The 14,826-nt window shown below is 38.7% G+C and overlaps 1 long non-coding RNA gene across 2 annotated transcripts in view; it reads left to right on the plus strand.

Annotated features, from left to right (window-relative positions):
- The first annotated feature begins 10,923 nt into the window (after positions 1–10,923).
- Positions 10,924–14,826, plus strand: part of LOC113485568 — a 45,295-nt gene continuing 41,392 nt past the window's right edge. Inside the window, exons 1-3 of one of the 2 annotated variants that reach the window (XR_003399450.1) lie at positions 10,924–11,607; positions 12,551–12,762; positions 14,387–14,586. This is a non-coding gene — a long non-coding RNA (uncharacterized LOC113485568). Of the gene's footprint in view, positions 11,608–12,461; positions 12,763–14,386; positions 14,587–14,826 lie in introns of those variants that run through there. The other variant, XR_003399449.1, reaches the window with a different exon arrangement.

A 14,826-nucleotide genomic window follows, 5' to 3' on the forward strand; every position in this document is an offset into this window, starting at 1 on the left:
TGCATTCCCTGAAAATTCATAAGGGGAGGTCATGAGTGTTGCGACACCTGGAGTTGTAACTCTCCACTTGCACAGTTAGAAGGAGGGTTTCAGGCAAGTGTTCACACACAGTTAAGGCAGTTGAGCTGATGGGGAGTAACTCAGTCTAGTTGGATGGTGTTCGGTTGTGTGTCTGTTTTTAGCTCTAGGATTCTACCCACAGTTTATCTGCAAATATGTCTAAGTCTTAAAATTATTATTGCTTTTGGATGCCCGTTCTCTAAAATGGATTTTAGGAGGTGAAATTTTTAGATTATCAAGGGCCTTATTATTCAGGCTTAAATTATGAGATCTTTTGAAATATATTGAAAGCTTTTGCCTGTCCTCAGGGACTCATTCTACAAAGTTGAGAAATGTGCTTGTTGAATGGAAATTGCTGATTTTATCATTCCATCCCCACTATCTTACCCCCAAATAAAGGTTTATATTTCACATTGGCCACAGTTTCATTTTGGTTTTGGCCTGTTTGGATAACCAGTAAGGACAGATGAATACTCAGGCTCTGTTTCCTAGTTACACATCATTTTTCTTGGCTTTAGCATGCAACAAACATTGAGACACAGGATGGGAAAACAAACTCTTGTTTTACTGCAGAAATAAATTTTGACTTTTAAGTTAATTGGATAAAGACATCTTTGTGTAAATTTGTCCTCGGTTTTGGATCATTTGTATGAGGCAGATTTAGATTGCTGAGAGGCTTAGAAAAATGTCAAAAACTACAAGGTACACTTAAAACTTACGTAGATTAAATGAGTACTGTGAATAGTTGTAGTGACCCAATTGTCTGAGCTGATTGCAGGAGTTAACCTGATTGGCACAGGAGCAAAGAATAGTAAGTTTTCTGGCAGGAGGCTAGAAAAAATTAAAACAATTGTTACAAACTTTGGAAAGGACATTTATTTTATTACAATTGTTAATAGTAGAGTGTTTCCTGAGGCTTCCTACCTCTGCCACTCTTCCAAAATGGATCATTTATTCCCAGAAAACATTTGGCTCTTTACTTCAACATTGCTCTTGTCAGTGACTAAAATGGGCTGTAAACATGACAGGCTTTGTGAGACTTCTATATGAAGTTGAACTGATAAACTAAAAGTCTGCACAAAACTAAGAATTTAACTGAAATTTGAGCTACCTCAGTGTGTGCACCAGTCTCAGCATCCCCACAAACTCTTTTTGGAAAGCTGTAGATGTTGCAGTAATATTTGAAATATATCAACTTCACCCTATTTCTAAAGGGCTGGGAATTGCCATGTTGATCTGGTGGTAGTTGCCAAACTGGGAGTTATGGAAAAGTTGATTACACAGTTATGTTAACTTGCTCTTTGTTTCCAGCTGCTGTTTGAAATTGCATGTTGATGGACAAGTGAGTCAAGGAGGCAGCTAGTCAGACCGTATCACCACTACAGAGGTAGTCAGAGCTTGCTCTCTCCCTCAACAGTTTCTGAAGGAGGAGAGAGGCAGAACTGCTATCATGTCTTAGAGAAAAGAATTTCAAGTCAGCAGAGGGAGGCAGGGCCTACAGAGGACAAAAGTAGCCTCTCTCTTTCCTTAGAGAACGTGGGGAACACTGAGGGGAAGTTGCATCTGTCCTCTCTTGCACAAAAGCAGTAAAGAAGCCACTAGACTATGCAATAACAATCAGACTTACTCCTGGCTGTCACTTGTGAACTGACTGCACTCCCATTTATCCCATGTGCTTTACTCCTCTTGACACAGCTCATATTAATTAATATTATAATATTGTTAATATACTATTAAGGCTAGTAGATAAAGTCTTTGAAATTACATGCTGCTGAGAAGGGGAAGAAAAAAGCCAAAGTAGTCTCAGTGGATGATAACAGGTACTTCTTTCAAATTTTGATAGTTTAGAGGCAGAAGTTGCTGAGTGTGCCTTACCACCAAATGGAGCATTTTTCTGCCCCCTCTTGCTCAGTCCTCTTGATGTCTTAGTTCAGGCTGAGGGAGGTGGAGAGGCAGGAGGTCAAGGATGATTCTACAGTGTCTGATCAGTGAGGAGATCCCTCACAGCAGCACGAGCTCCCTCGGAGATTCTAGAGTCATTTGTATTGATGTTCTTTTGTGTGAAGATTTCAATTTTCACTTTTGAGCAGATTTCCACATCCTTGTTTTTCTGACCTGTTACAAAGGCTAGAAACATTCTTATTCAGTAAGAGGTGAGGTTCTCAGGTAATACTGTTCCAATATTAGGATTCTAAGAACCCTTCTATAATTAAAAGACTCATAATGAAATTACAAGTGTTGGCAGGACCACATATTGTCTTAATGCTTCTTAGACTCTGTTTTGCATCTTGTCTTGGGTTAGGTGTAGGAAGGATGCAGCTGTGTAGTACTTTTTCATTGCAACAGATTTTACGCACTTGGTAAAGCAGAGTTCCTCTTGCAATTTTTGTCACAGATTAGGGTGAGATGAGTAATAACATGCACAGGAAATTCTACTCAGTAACATGTACCAAACAGTCAGCTTTGGAGGTGGATTCCTCAGTAGGGAGATGGCATGCTTAGGACAAGCTATTTGAGTAGCGGGTAGGACTGGTGAATTATGGCGATAAGGCTTAGTTTTTTGGGTATGTGACAATGAGTATCTTCACTGGGGGTTTTTTTTTGGTGGCTAGCATTCAGCGTTTTGGTTTCAACAACTGTCCATCCTAAAATTCCTTACAATCAGAAGGTGGAACGGTTTTTGGAAATAATCTGATGAGTAAATTTACCCTCTGTTTTTATGAACTACAAGAAGGTTTTTTTAACTGGAGAATAGAGAAACTTCTTACAATCAGAATGGTCAAAGTGGAAATAATAGAAAGTTCTGTCAGCCTCTCCTAGTTTCTTAGAGGGGGTTACTTAAATTTGTAATTGCCCTTATTCTCTCTGCCTTTATGTAATTTTTTAGGAGGTGGAAAGGAAGCTTGATATTTTATTTTTTTTTTCTTGTTTAAGGCCTTAGAAAATTCACAAAATGGGAAAAAGGCTGGTAAAATTGAAAAGAGAAGAATCTTGATCCTCTGATACTTAAAACCTTTCTCATGTAAACTATACTAGGGACTTTCTGTTATGATTTTAAACCATGTAGTTCAGGAAAAGCTGTTTTTCATTTTCTTTTTCTACCAAAACACTTAATTCTGTGAGTTAATTTTGATGAAAACTTTACAAGTTTCTCAGCTTGTTTAAACTACAGAGAAAATTATAAAAAGGGACAAAATATGATAAGAAGCTAATAAACACTCATCTGCAAGAGGTGATGAGGTTTTTTTTAAATACCTGAAAATGTCTTTGCAGAATTTTCCTACCAATTCCAGGCCCTAATAAATGGATTGCGTTTTTATAGGGGTTTTTTTAAAAGATAATATTCTGCCAGTGGAAATTCAGTTTTGCGTGGCTAAAAGTGAACAAAGACCCTTCTTGCAGAACTGGAGGTAGGAAGAAAAATATGCTCATTTGGAGGAAAGCACCTCTTAATAGTAGATGCCCCTTATTAATTGGGAAATAGTGGCTAAGGTGAGAAATTCAAGAGTTTTTGGAAATATTTGATGATGAGTTAAATTTACCCTCTTTCTATGAAGTACGAGAGGATTTTTTCTGGGGAACAGAAAAAAGAATCAAGAAATCACCAATGCAGTTGATCTTTGAACAAAAAAGCCACCGTTTCCCATTATTATTTCTTAGTGTGTCTTTTGTCGGCCACACAAAATAGATTTTTTTTTTTTTTTTTTCTTTGCAGTGTTTCTTCATTCTCTGGTTTCTTAGTCAGAGTCTAGGAGTGTTGTGACTCACTCTTGATTCAGCGTGCGAAATGGTTTGGCATTTTTCTGTTGTTATTGGTGTCTACTTAAGATCTTTATCCTTTTTTTCTGGGGAATGAGTGCAGCAGCATAAATGTAGGTAACTTGTTCAGGTGCACCTTAACTGGCTGATGTTCAGTGAAACCTTTTAGGTCTGCATCCATTTGTGTCACAGGAGAAGTTGCATAAGTGGTTGTTGTAGCACATCTGGTGAGGGGAGGTTGCCAGTGAGTAAGAGCAAAAACATCAATAAAAAGACTACAAAGTAGATTCAGAATTGGTCTCCCACCCAAATGTTTCAGATTTGGTGAGACTGCTGGCTTTCTAGCCCTAAGGGGAGGCTTAGGATCAGATAAAGAAGCAGTTCATTCTCAAACCTGCCCGGCTGTTTACAAAGAACAATGCTGGAAAGTCTTGAAGTTTTTTTTTATATATATAAATTATTTCAAAAAACGAATGGAGTTACTCTCCTAAAGGGAAGCTAGACATTTCTGTCAGCAGCATTCACCACTTGGGTTGAATTGTTTGAAAAGTTTTAGGTTACTGTACAGTTCTGCCTTGACTAAGTGGTCCAATAGAACCCACTGCCAAAGTTGTCTGCAGCTTGTCCTTGTAAGAGTTTACAAAGCACCAAAGCAATCACGCATAGTTTACAGTAAACTCTTATGCCTTACTCAGGGGAGGATTTTCAACTAAGACATTAATTAGATTTTACTTTAATCTATTTTTATCTATTGACATCTGTGTGCAGATGGAATAAATTAAATAAAAATAACTGAAAGCAAAGCACCATAAAAAAAAAATCTAATCATCTAACCTTGTATTTCTAGTATATTTTACCTTACTTGATACATGTTTTTACACAAACACAGTCTGGGAAATGTTAGTTTAGGAATACTTCCTATGTACGTCTTGTGATTTCTGTCGATATTCTGAAGTTAAATGAAATCTGTGTTACAGAGGGGTTGTCTGAATGTGAGATTTACCTGCTGCTTGTTAGCTAACACATCCCTCCCAATGGCATTGGAAGTAGTAACTGTTGGTAAGGATTACGGCACCTTAGCATAGACAGTCGGCTAAAGGCAGAACTGGCTTGCTTCTACCTCTTTTTGTAGAGGCTGTATGGAAAATGAGAAATTGAATAGCAGAATGAACTCTGCCTTTTTCTATACATTATTCTTGTTTCTTGAAAAGGTCCCGACAAGCAAAGTGAGAATTGTTGGATGGGAGAGACGGTATGAGCACATCTTGCTTGGTGCTTGCAAAACAAGGACCAAAAGGAGAACGTTTCTGAAGTTCACCCTGTGTGGTTATTCTGTTCCTGACTCCTGGCAGTACTGGCAATCTCCTTTCTGCACCCTCCCTAAAGATGCCGGAGTGGAGATAACATTACCTAAGGCCTGAATGGTTCTTGTACTGCTCTGTGGCTACTGATTCATTGTTGCTAGTGATACCTGTTAAAAGCTATTTAAATGTTTTGGAGTGATTTCAAGAATTTAGACCAAAAATCTTGGCTATTTGGTGTATAATTTTGGTAAAATGAAAGCCTGATAAAAAATTTGAGGTTAACATTTTGGAGTCTTATTTTCTATATAACCAACTCGGGAGGTTTACGTACATGTCTAGCGGATGACATTTCAAAAGATTTCTTATATTTAAAAAGAAAAGTTCAAGTGTCTTAAAATAATACAGTAGTTTCCAGAATCTTTTAACAACACAGACATATAATGTTGCTTATGTGCTTACAACCTTTTGAGTGTTTAGGACTGCCCACATCTCTCAAACCAGAGCTGTTTTCTCCAGTGTGTGTAGGCGTGCATTTTTCATAGTAGGTCATACCTTAAGGTCAAAATGAAGTCCCTTTGCTTTGTCTGACGGGCCACAGACTTTGCTGTTCCATTTTGACTTGTCTCTGATAAGAAACTTGAAACCTTTCTTAACTTTTGTGTAACTAGATGTTGTTTCAGTTATTAAAGTTTTGAAGCTTTTGGAGAGAAGACTTCTAAGTCATACAAAGAATGAAAATAATAGCTCATTTGACAGGACAGTCCAATAGAAAAGAAACATCAGTATATAACATTTTATACGTAATTCTGACCTCTATTCAGGATATCAGTTACTTAACTGATACCGTAAAAAACTTGTCATCTATAAGAGTATCAGATTTAACTCTCCACAGCCACACTTGCATTTAAGTCATGCTTTTTCTATACCACTTGGTATTATCCTATCAAACCCTGTTGCTGATGTGAGAAGGGTGTAATTTAACTCCAGAGTTCTTGGGAACAAGATGTGAGCAGTTTTTCTTTACTGCTTCTCCATCGTGCAGTTCACTTGAATTTGCTTATCACAGTTTATCAGCTTCAAGGCTTTCCTGCGAAAGTGTTGTTTGCAACCACCGTCTGCTAGATAACTTGTAATTCTTACATAGCTGCCAAAATGCTTTGGAGGGAAATAGTCTTGCCTGGCTAAATTTTTGTTAAAATAGGTCTTGCAAGTTTCTGAACAGATCTTTATATTAGATGTTTTGTGGGGGAGGGAAACATATCAAATTCTCAAAACCACAGATCTCTTTGAACCACAGTCTTTGGAGCTAAGCTTCCTCTGTTTTTTCTTTGAATCTGAAAAGAAAATGAGACCTGTTATGGGAAATCAGACCTGACTTTTCTATAGCTGCATTTAGTTTACACTGAATGCACAGTGTATGTGTTATCCTGGCATCAGCAGGCTTCACTTTTGCTTTAGCTTAATAAGGACTTTAGACAGGTCATCAGCCTGTCTGTTCCTTAGTTCACCCATTTCAAATATATTTATGTCAAATAATCAATAGCGCACTTGTGAAGCTTAGTTCATGTTTGTAAAGTGATTAATCTTTATAACCCATTATCATAAAGCAGTGTTGTAAAATTATTATTCCAGTCTTACTGCTTGCACCAGGCACTGTAGTTCTTGGTGAGTACCTGTAACTTTGAAAGTCGACACAAAAAAACTTCTGGTTTTTTCATTTGCACGATAGCTCTGAGTCACCAGAATAACTTACAAATGTTCAGGAAAAAAAGTCTTCCTCCTAGCTTCTAGGATTGTTTGATGTACGTTCTGGTCATAATTTACAATGGTTCACTGTTGTCCAGTCTGATTAGTTCATGGCAAGAGTTTTGATGTTTGAAAAGAAGTCTGGTTTCTTTTTAAGTTAAAAAAGGAAGAAAAAAAAACCCAGTATTTCTAGAATCTTTTCAATCCTTTCTGCTGCATACTAATGATGATAAGGAAATGATTTATCCTCTAAGAAGTCAAACTCAATGTGTGAGTCAGAATGTTGAAACTGTTTTAAGAGTCTGTTTGTATATAGGCTAAAAGAATCATGAAATCTAAGAAATAAAATGAATTTCATCAGAACACTACTGTGAAACGCCTTAAATTCAGTCATAGCAGTATGATATACAGGCCACCTCTGCAAAAGCCTCAGGTACTAGTTGCACAATTATTTTGGAAAAAATAAAATGCAAAACTGGCACAGTTTAGGACGTTACAGTACAAAAACAATCGCTAGAAAGGAACATGTGAATGCTTTTCATCTGCTTCAGTGGCAGTCAGATGTCTTAGCTGCAACTGATAGAAATATATTTTGGAATAACGTGGAAGCATTGGTGTAGTTGAGTAGCACTTCGACATTCCTTTTTGCTGTCTCTGAGTTGGAACTGTGACAAACTTCCCTCTAATAGCGCAAAGGATGAAAGTGTTAAGTGTTGGTAAGCATGAAGAAATCTTTAACTGCTTGAGCTTGATCAGTAACAGTACTGAAAATAAGCATCCATGAGCACAGAAACCCACAACAAAGGTCAAATTTAATATATAACTGTGCATCAAAATGGCGCTGAACAATCCCACTTGATCAGTCTTGCACAGAGTATCTGTCAAAGACCATGGAAAGCCTCAGTTCTGTAGTTTTTCATGTGGAGTCTTGTCATTTAGAAAAAGATTTCTCAGGAAGCAGCTGAGAAAAACTGGAATGAAAATAGGAAGTCTGTATACAGAAAGAGTAGAGAATTCCTTGTAAAGCTTTTTTAGATATTCCAGAATGAAGAACCAGAAGTGGTCTGCAGTCCAGATCCTATAAGGCACTATTAGCAATGAGACTTAACCAAGACTCATTCATTATATATTTTCTAGAACAATAATTTAAACATTATCCTCAGTGAAGTGAATCCATCTGAGGGAAGCTGGTCTGTTGATTTTTTGTCAGTATTTTCACGAAAACAAACACAGAATGTGCTATAGCCTGATGTTAGAATGTACCCTTGTCTGTTGACAGGATTTCCTCAGCTCCCTGGCTGATAATGTACCATTCATTCTGGAAGCTGAAATTTCTGGATAGGCCAATGACTAACATTATTAATGTGAAACACTTAATGCTGTATTATTTCTTAATTCCTTACTGACTGTGAGCTGAATGACCAGAAGCTGATTCAGGAACACCTCATTCTCCACCCTTGTGTGCACAGATGTCCCTGATCACACTGAAACTGTGTTGTACTGGGTGCTGTACAGATGTGAATTAAGAGTCAAACCCTGTTACAAAGAGTTTACAGTCTGCAGAGATGACCTGTGTGTAAGGTAGGCTGTGTGACTTGTGTGTGAGGTAGTGGCATCATTTCTGTATTAGAGATGAGGAAAGCATAGCACAGGCTGATTACTCAGAATTGTACATGAAGTCTGTGGATGACTCAAGAACTGAACCCAAAACAACTGCCTTTACTGATGACTGCTTTGCATTTTCAGTGGTAAGAGATTCTGTGTAATATCTCGTATTAAAATAAATCTTCTAGACAGGATTTTTTTCGAGTATGTATGAGGAAACTTTTCCATGTAATGCTATCCCTTAGAATAGCATGTTAGGATGAGTAAATAGATGTTTTAAGAAAAGTAATAGGACAAACCCAAAATGATTGTTCATCCAGTCTGTATGAGGATCATCTGGAATAGTGCCTCAGCTGCCAACAAGAGCAGTTTTGCATCTCTTCTGTAATCTGAAAAGGTCAGAAAAATATTAATGTTGACACAGTGGTGATCCCTAATCAGTCCAACTACACTTCTGCAGATCTTCATGGGAATAGTAGCTGAGAAGTCTTCATACCTTTATGATCATTTATGTCTCTTCTTTCCTGTGCAGATTATGCATTTCGTGTCATCTGATGTTTTACATTCAGGGAACGGTGCTGGGCCTAAAGGGAGCTACAGGTATATTTGAGACAGGACTCATGGCTTGGTTACATATAAAGTATCTAAACCAACAAATTTTAGGTAACACTAAGTGAACAAAAATCTATCATTTCAAGCTTTGTGATGGAGAAAACAGAAATGGAGAAATGGATATTTCATGTTTTTTAATGAGATGGTATTTCATTGAAAGTATATTAAGCAACTTTCATGCAAGCCTTCCTTAGCCAGAATTAAGCCAGAATTACTCTACTAGAAATCTTGCAAGTTAGTTCTATCCAAGCAGACTGGAGGCACAAGGTGTCTGTCAGAGTTCAGTAGGATGCACTTTTCCTTGGAAGAGAACTCTGTCTGCAGAGAAAGGCAGGCAGACATACAGACAGATCTAGTTCTGGCTGGGAACATGTCAGTGTTAGCTCTTGTTATTCTGTTTTACACATGGAGCTTTCATGTCTAAATTGCTTCTAGATTAAGGAAACAATAGGAAAGAAAACCACAGTATTTCTCAACTCTGAGAATTAAAGTTAGTTCCACAAATGGGCGATTTTCAGACACTGCAGTACAAAGAACAAAATGCACTGTCTTTGTCAGTGTTCAAGATACAGCTCAGGCTTGAGTTCTAGGTCAGTTATTAGTTTACTGTTGAGATTTTAATTTTGCTTTGTTGGGGTTTTTGTTTGTTTGTTTCAGTGTAAGAAAGCAAAATAAACCTAATCCACCCCACCTGAAACCAGAAAGCTGGGACATAGTTCCACAAGCTCTGATCGGAGCCTCTATAAAGATAGTTGTGTGTTTGCACTGAGATTTAGATCTGCAGTTCCACCCAGAGAAGTAAACTTGTACCTCTTTACTCAGATGCTTCTTTGACTGTGAGAGCGAGCCAGCCTTTCAGGTGTGTTTGGCTCACAGTATGGTGGTTGATTATGGAGCAATTCCAAATCTATCCGCACAGTAACATGTTTCTGTAAGATGTTTCGTTTTATTTTTAGGTGGTAGATCAAATAATCATTTAACAGGATCTCTAGCAACTCTAACCTGACAGACAAGGAGCAGCTGCGCCTTGTTTTGTTAGCTTTCCTCCTCTGTTCCAGATTTGGGAAGATGGTTCCTCAGCTCAGTGTGCAATGTGAAATCCTGTTCTTTATATTAAAGCAGGCAGTGAAGAAACAGAGTAAAGCGCAAATCTGTAATTCAACTTGTTTGAGTCAAAACAGAAAAACAAAACCTGTATGTACAAGGCATAAAATAAGTACGTGGCCCTCAACAAATATTGCAGTCTTGGAGTAAACAAAGCAGCGTGTTACTCCATGCTGCTTCCAGAGTCACTCTGGAACATGTAGTAGTGGGAAGGTGGTTGGGAGCTCTACACTCTGAACAGTACGCAGTGGAGATGGCTTGTAAAATGAGAGGATTATCTCCCTGTACAAGAGTATCATAGTGCTGAGCAGCACTGCAGCAAGGCAGAGGCATCCGCAATGTCACTACTTACCGTGCCAGGAAACTCCTAGACTTTTCTGCTACCTCTTAGGCTTTGAATCTGCAGAGTATCCTAGCTCTGTGGCTAACAGGTAAGCTTGTGTATAGCCTTGCTGATTACAGGACCTAGGCGTGTAAGAAGTATTTTTTAATCTCTTTCATTCTCTGAGGATTTGTTGCCTGTCACAGAGGAGCATGTCTGGAGTAGCCCAGCCATACTGAAACTGCAGAACCACATTCTGAAACTGCAGAACCTCCAGTGTAAGATTCAGGTGTAAGATTTATGTGGACATTAATTTCAAAATTTTTATTAATAGAGGCTATTCATTTGTGTTTCTGTTAGTGCACTAACTTTAATAACACTTTTTTCCTTGGGATAGTGTATCATTTGGTACACAAGACTACAGTTTGAAGTAAAATCTGTAGTTTCTTAAAGTAAAAATACTGGGGGCTTTTTAAGTAGAAGATTAATAAGGATGATAAGTACATGTGTATATACATAAGTACATACACTCTCAGGAATGTTCTCTTTGTATCTTTGACTTCATGTAAGTCAACAAGAGCTAAAGTAGAAAGCCCAGTGAGGAAGTAGAGTGTTACCTACTTAAAGCATTTGGTACAAAATCTGACTTCAGTGGAATGGTTCTAATTCTCACAGCAGAAGGGAGGCCAGCCAGTTGGATCAGTGAGCCTGTCCGGACTGGACAGATACTCTGGAGTCTGTTTTGTTTCCCTTTTTTCTTTTCCAGCTGCTCTAGGATGTGGTTAATTCTACATTGTTGCAGTGTGGCTACAAGGGCAATTATTGTTTGTGTGAAACTGGAGAGAAATGGGTGGTTAAGTCTGCTTCAGATGTAATTAAGTCTGAAATGTCTCAGTGGTCACATTAGAAGCACTAATTTTAAGCTCTCTTATTGGTTTAGGCCATAGCCGTTTGTTACATAAAAAGGAAAAGGGGTTTTTTTGGTCCTTAATGATTTTCTGTGGGAATATGGAGGGGAAAAAAAAAAAAGTGTTCTCCAAAGCATCAAGACAGTAATACCCACTACAGACTCCTTGTCCTGCCAAAATAAATTAGGTAAGAAACTCCAAACCATTTTTTTGAATGGAAAAAGTATCTAATCATCCTTTTTTCTCCATTGGTGAAACAAGCCATGCCTGCAAGTTCATCCTGTGTGCCTATTTCACTCTTTGTTTTCCAGAGATGGACTTTCAATGTCAAGTTAGTCATGAAGAAGCTTAAATTTAAATTACACTCAAGAGTGTGTCATTTTAATCTTATTTTTCCTTGCATAAAATGCTTTAAGAAGTCACATGTTCCTGCCTTTTTCCTTACAAGATTCCATGTCCTTGTATATATTGGTGCAACTCTTCTTGGGTTGTGTGTGTTGCAGCCAGTTTTGATCAAATGAGATGGATTTGCAATCACAAGAATATGAAATATACTAGATGAGAGAAAAAAATGTGGAAGCAGCTCATGTGAAATTATTGGTAGGAGTATTTTTGTCATGCTTGGTCCATCATGCTTGGTCATCCAAATGTAACACCAGACACAGATTTAGCTTAAATAAATGGAACTGTGTCCAGAACTAAAATATCAGAACTTCTGTATTTTGAAGTAGCTGAGGCAGGGGGGAGAAGTCTGGTTTATGCATTCCTTGCCAGCAACCTTTGGACACAGTGCTTATGTCGTGAAAGTTTGCTGGTTCCCATCACAAAGTATGTTTTGGGCTGTTTCAGTGAAGTGCAGAACGTGTATAAAGACATTTAAAACTGACCCGCTGCACTGAACAATTGCTGTGAAGGAATGGCCTTGCACCCGCTGCTCCATTGCAAACAAGAATAGATGGGGGTGTTCAGTGTTCTTGCTTTTCCTGAGGAGCCTAGGAATGTTTGTGGAAATGTTTGGAAACATTGCTCATCTGAGTTACTGAGAAATAGAAACTGAGCTCCTCCCTCGGTGATGGGCACAACAGCTGAACCAGGAGAATCAAAAGTGAAACTATCTTTGTCACTTGAAGGATTTCAACAAAGTTGGTGATAAAGAGCAATCTGAAGTTTTACCTGTTTGAACTCAGAGCTGGCTCAGCTCCTACAAAGTGTTCCTCTGCTCATCCACCTGCTAGCTTTCTGCTGATGCACTGCAGCAGCTAACGGCTCAAAACACAGGAGTCAACAGGTGATGAAAAGCCTGTCTGCAGACTGTGCTGTCGCAGGCCCACCACTGAACTAGGTATGTCATTTCAAAGTTATGTCAGTTCAAACTTGGGTTTTTTATTAACCCCCTCCCCCCGTGAAAAGTTATTAAAACACATATTTATTCCTTTTTTTTTTTTTATGTGGTGTTTGAATTCCAAACAAACTAGATAGAGACCTTTTATATTAGCTAGATTTGAGCCTGGATGGGTTATGCTGATGCTAACTTTGATGCTAATAAATGGCCTAATTTCCCCTGTTTTGCAGCCTTCACAGAAGTTACTTTCACCTTTATATGACGCTGCGTGCTGATGCGGTGATGCCAAAATGTTCACTTGACACAGGTTATGAAATTGAGCCTAAGCATCATAAACAGAATTGAGTTGATAATGTTCCATCTAATAGAAATACAGCCTCACAAAGGTATCTGTATAAACCCCAGTCCTATAATCTTATAAATACCATAGAGAGATTAATCGCTCAGCCTCCAGGTGGTGGTGACTTCTGTTCCCCCTTCTCTCCCCTGGCAGAACTGAATAAACCACTGCATATAGTGCTAAGCAGACAGCACTACCAAAAGACTATGAGTGAGATAGTAAGTAAAATGAATGATAAATAACTGGAAAGGTGTAAGGGACATAATCAATAAAGCAAAAGTCAGGAATTGGCTGTGTCTAGAAAGCCAGGGGTTTATTCATTTCTAGAGCAATCTGAGCCCCTGCACTGCTGCTGCTCCTGTAGTTCCCTGCTGTTCCCTCACACAGTTCCTCAAAGCCTCTGACAAGTTTGAGTGACAGGACAGGGTATGGAGCTTTTTGCTCCATTTTCCCCACACACCATCTCCACAGTGTTAACTTCCTGACTTCGGTGCAATGGAAGCAAACACTTCATGGGGAAAAGTTTAAGAAATGAGTGGGTGGGATTTTTTTTTTTTTTTTTTAGGAGCTAGACTGTTTGATTTCAAGGATAATTATTACTTGTTTTTTCTGGAAATTTCCCTACAAATAACTGCCATCAGATTACTGAATAGGCATCCACTCAGCTGATAAGTCCAAAGACATGTCATCATGTGTAACCTCCAGAGGCTGAGAAGGGCATTTTTAGCTCTTGGGAACACTTAGATGTCAAAGGCGTGAGGAATCTGGGAACCAGATATACTGGCATTCGTTCAATGTCTTCCCATTTTCACCAGCACAAGGCTTTTTGAAAAAACAACAAAACAAAGGGAACCAACTAAAGTCTAAAGCCAGAAGAAGAGCTGTTAAAGCTTTTCGGAAAACAACCCTTTGATACTGCTGACATCCTTGAGTTGCTGAGCACAATCTTATTTGAGCTGCTTGGTCTGCTCTCTCACTCCAGCCCTTTGTTTAGCTAATGTATTTTGACATGGTTTCCCAGAAAGAATTTAATCCTAGAAACAAAAAGTACTTGGAGCGGGTGAGCACTATCACATTGATATAGATCTGCTTGTCTTTTGTCCCTTCCCCAGCCTGTGTCTGTTCTGCCTGCTTAGATGGGACACTGCTTGTACAGCACCTAGCAGTGATCCGTGTTGGTTTTTCTCAGACCTTCTCTAGAAAACAGTGCTCTGAGTGATCAAGTGGGAGGGGTAGGATGGAGTGGAGGAGCAGATTGAAACTTTCATTTCTGTTTTGTTGCAGGTTTGATGGTGTGGAGCAGTAATGCAGGAAAGGGAGGGGACACAGCAAGAGAACTATGGACTTCAGAGCAAACAAGAGAGGAAACAGAACACTAGGAGAAAAGGCACAATGACTTATTTAGATACAGCAGCCAGAATATGCAGACCAGTGGTGGAAGCATCCTCCTATACGTTCAGTGTGCCCAGAATAGGGAGAATCAGGTATTTATGCCACGCATCTTGGAGCCCAGCTCACTCATATTGATTAATATCTTTAGTGACTAAAAGACAAGTCACGACATTCTTAGGAGTAATGTGCATTGGATGTTCAACTTTCAGCACAGAAGGGGAAGTGTCAGTAGCACTGGGAATAGTTAAACATATGAAATTCTCTTCTAGGTGTAGAATTCATTCAGCTTCTCACCCAGGTAATGTTTATTTATGCTGTTTGCTCAGGCAGGC

Source organism: Athene cunicularia, assembly GCF_003259725.1.
Source record: "Athene cunicularia isolate RWA chromosome 14 unlocalized genomic scaffold, athCun1 chr14_part1, whole genome shotgun sequence".
Taxonomy (NCBI): domain Eukaryota; kingdom Metazoa; phylum Chordata; class Aves; order Strigiformes; family Strigidae; genus Athene; species Athene cunicularia.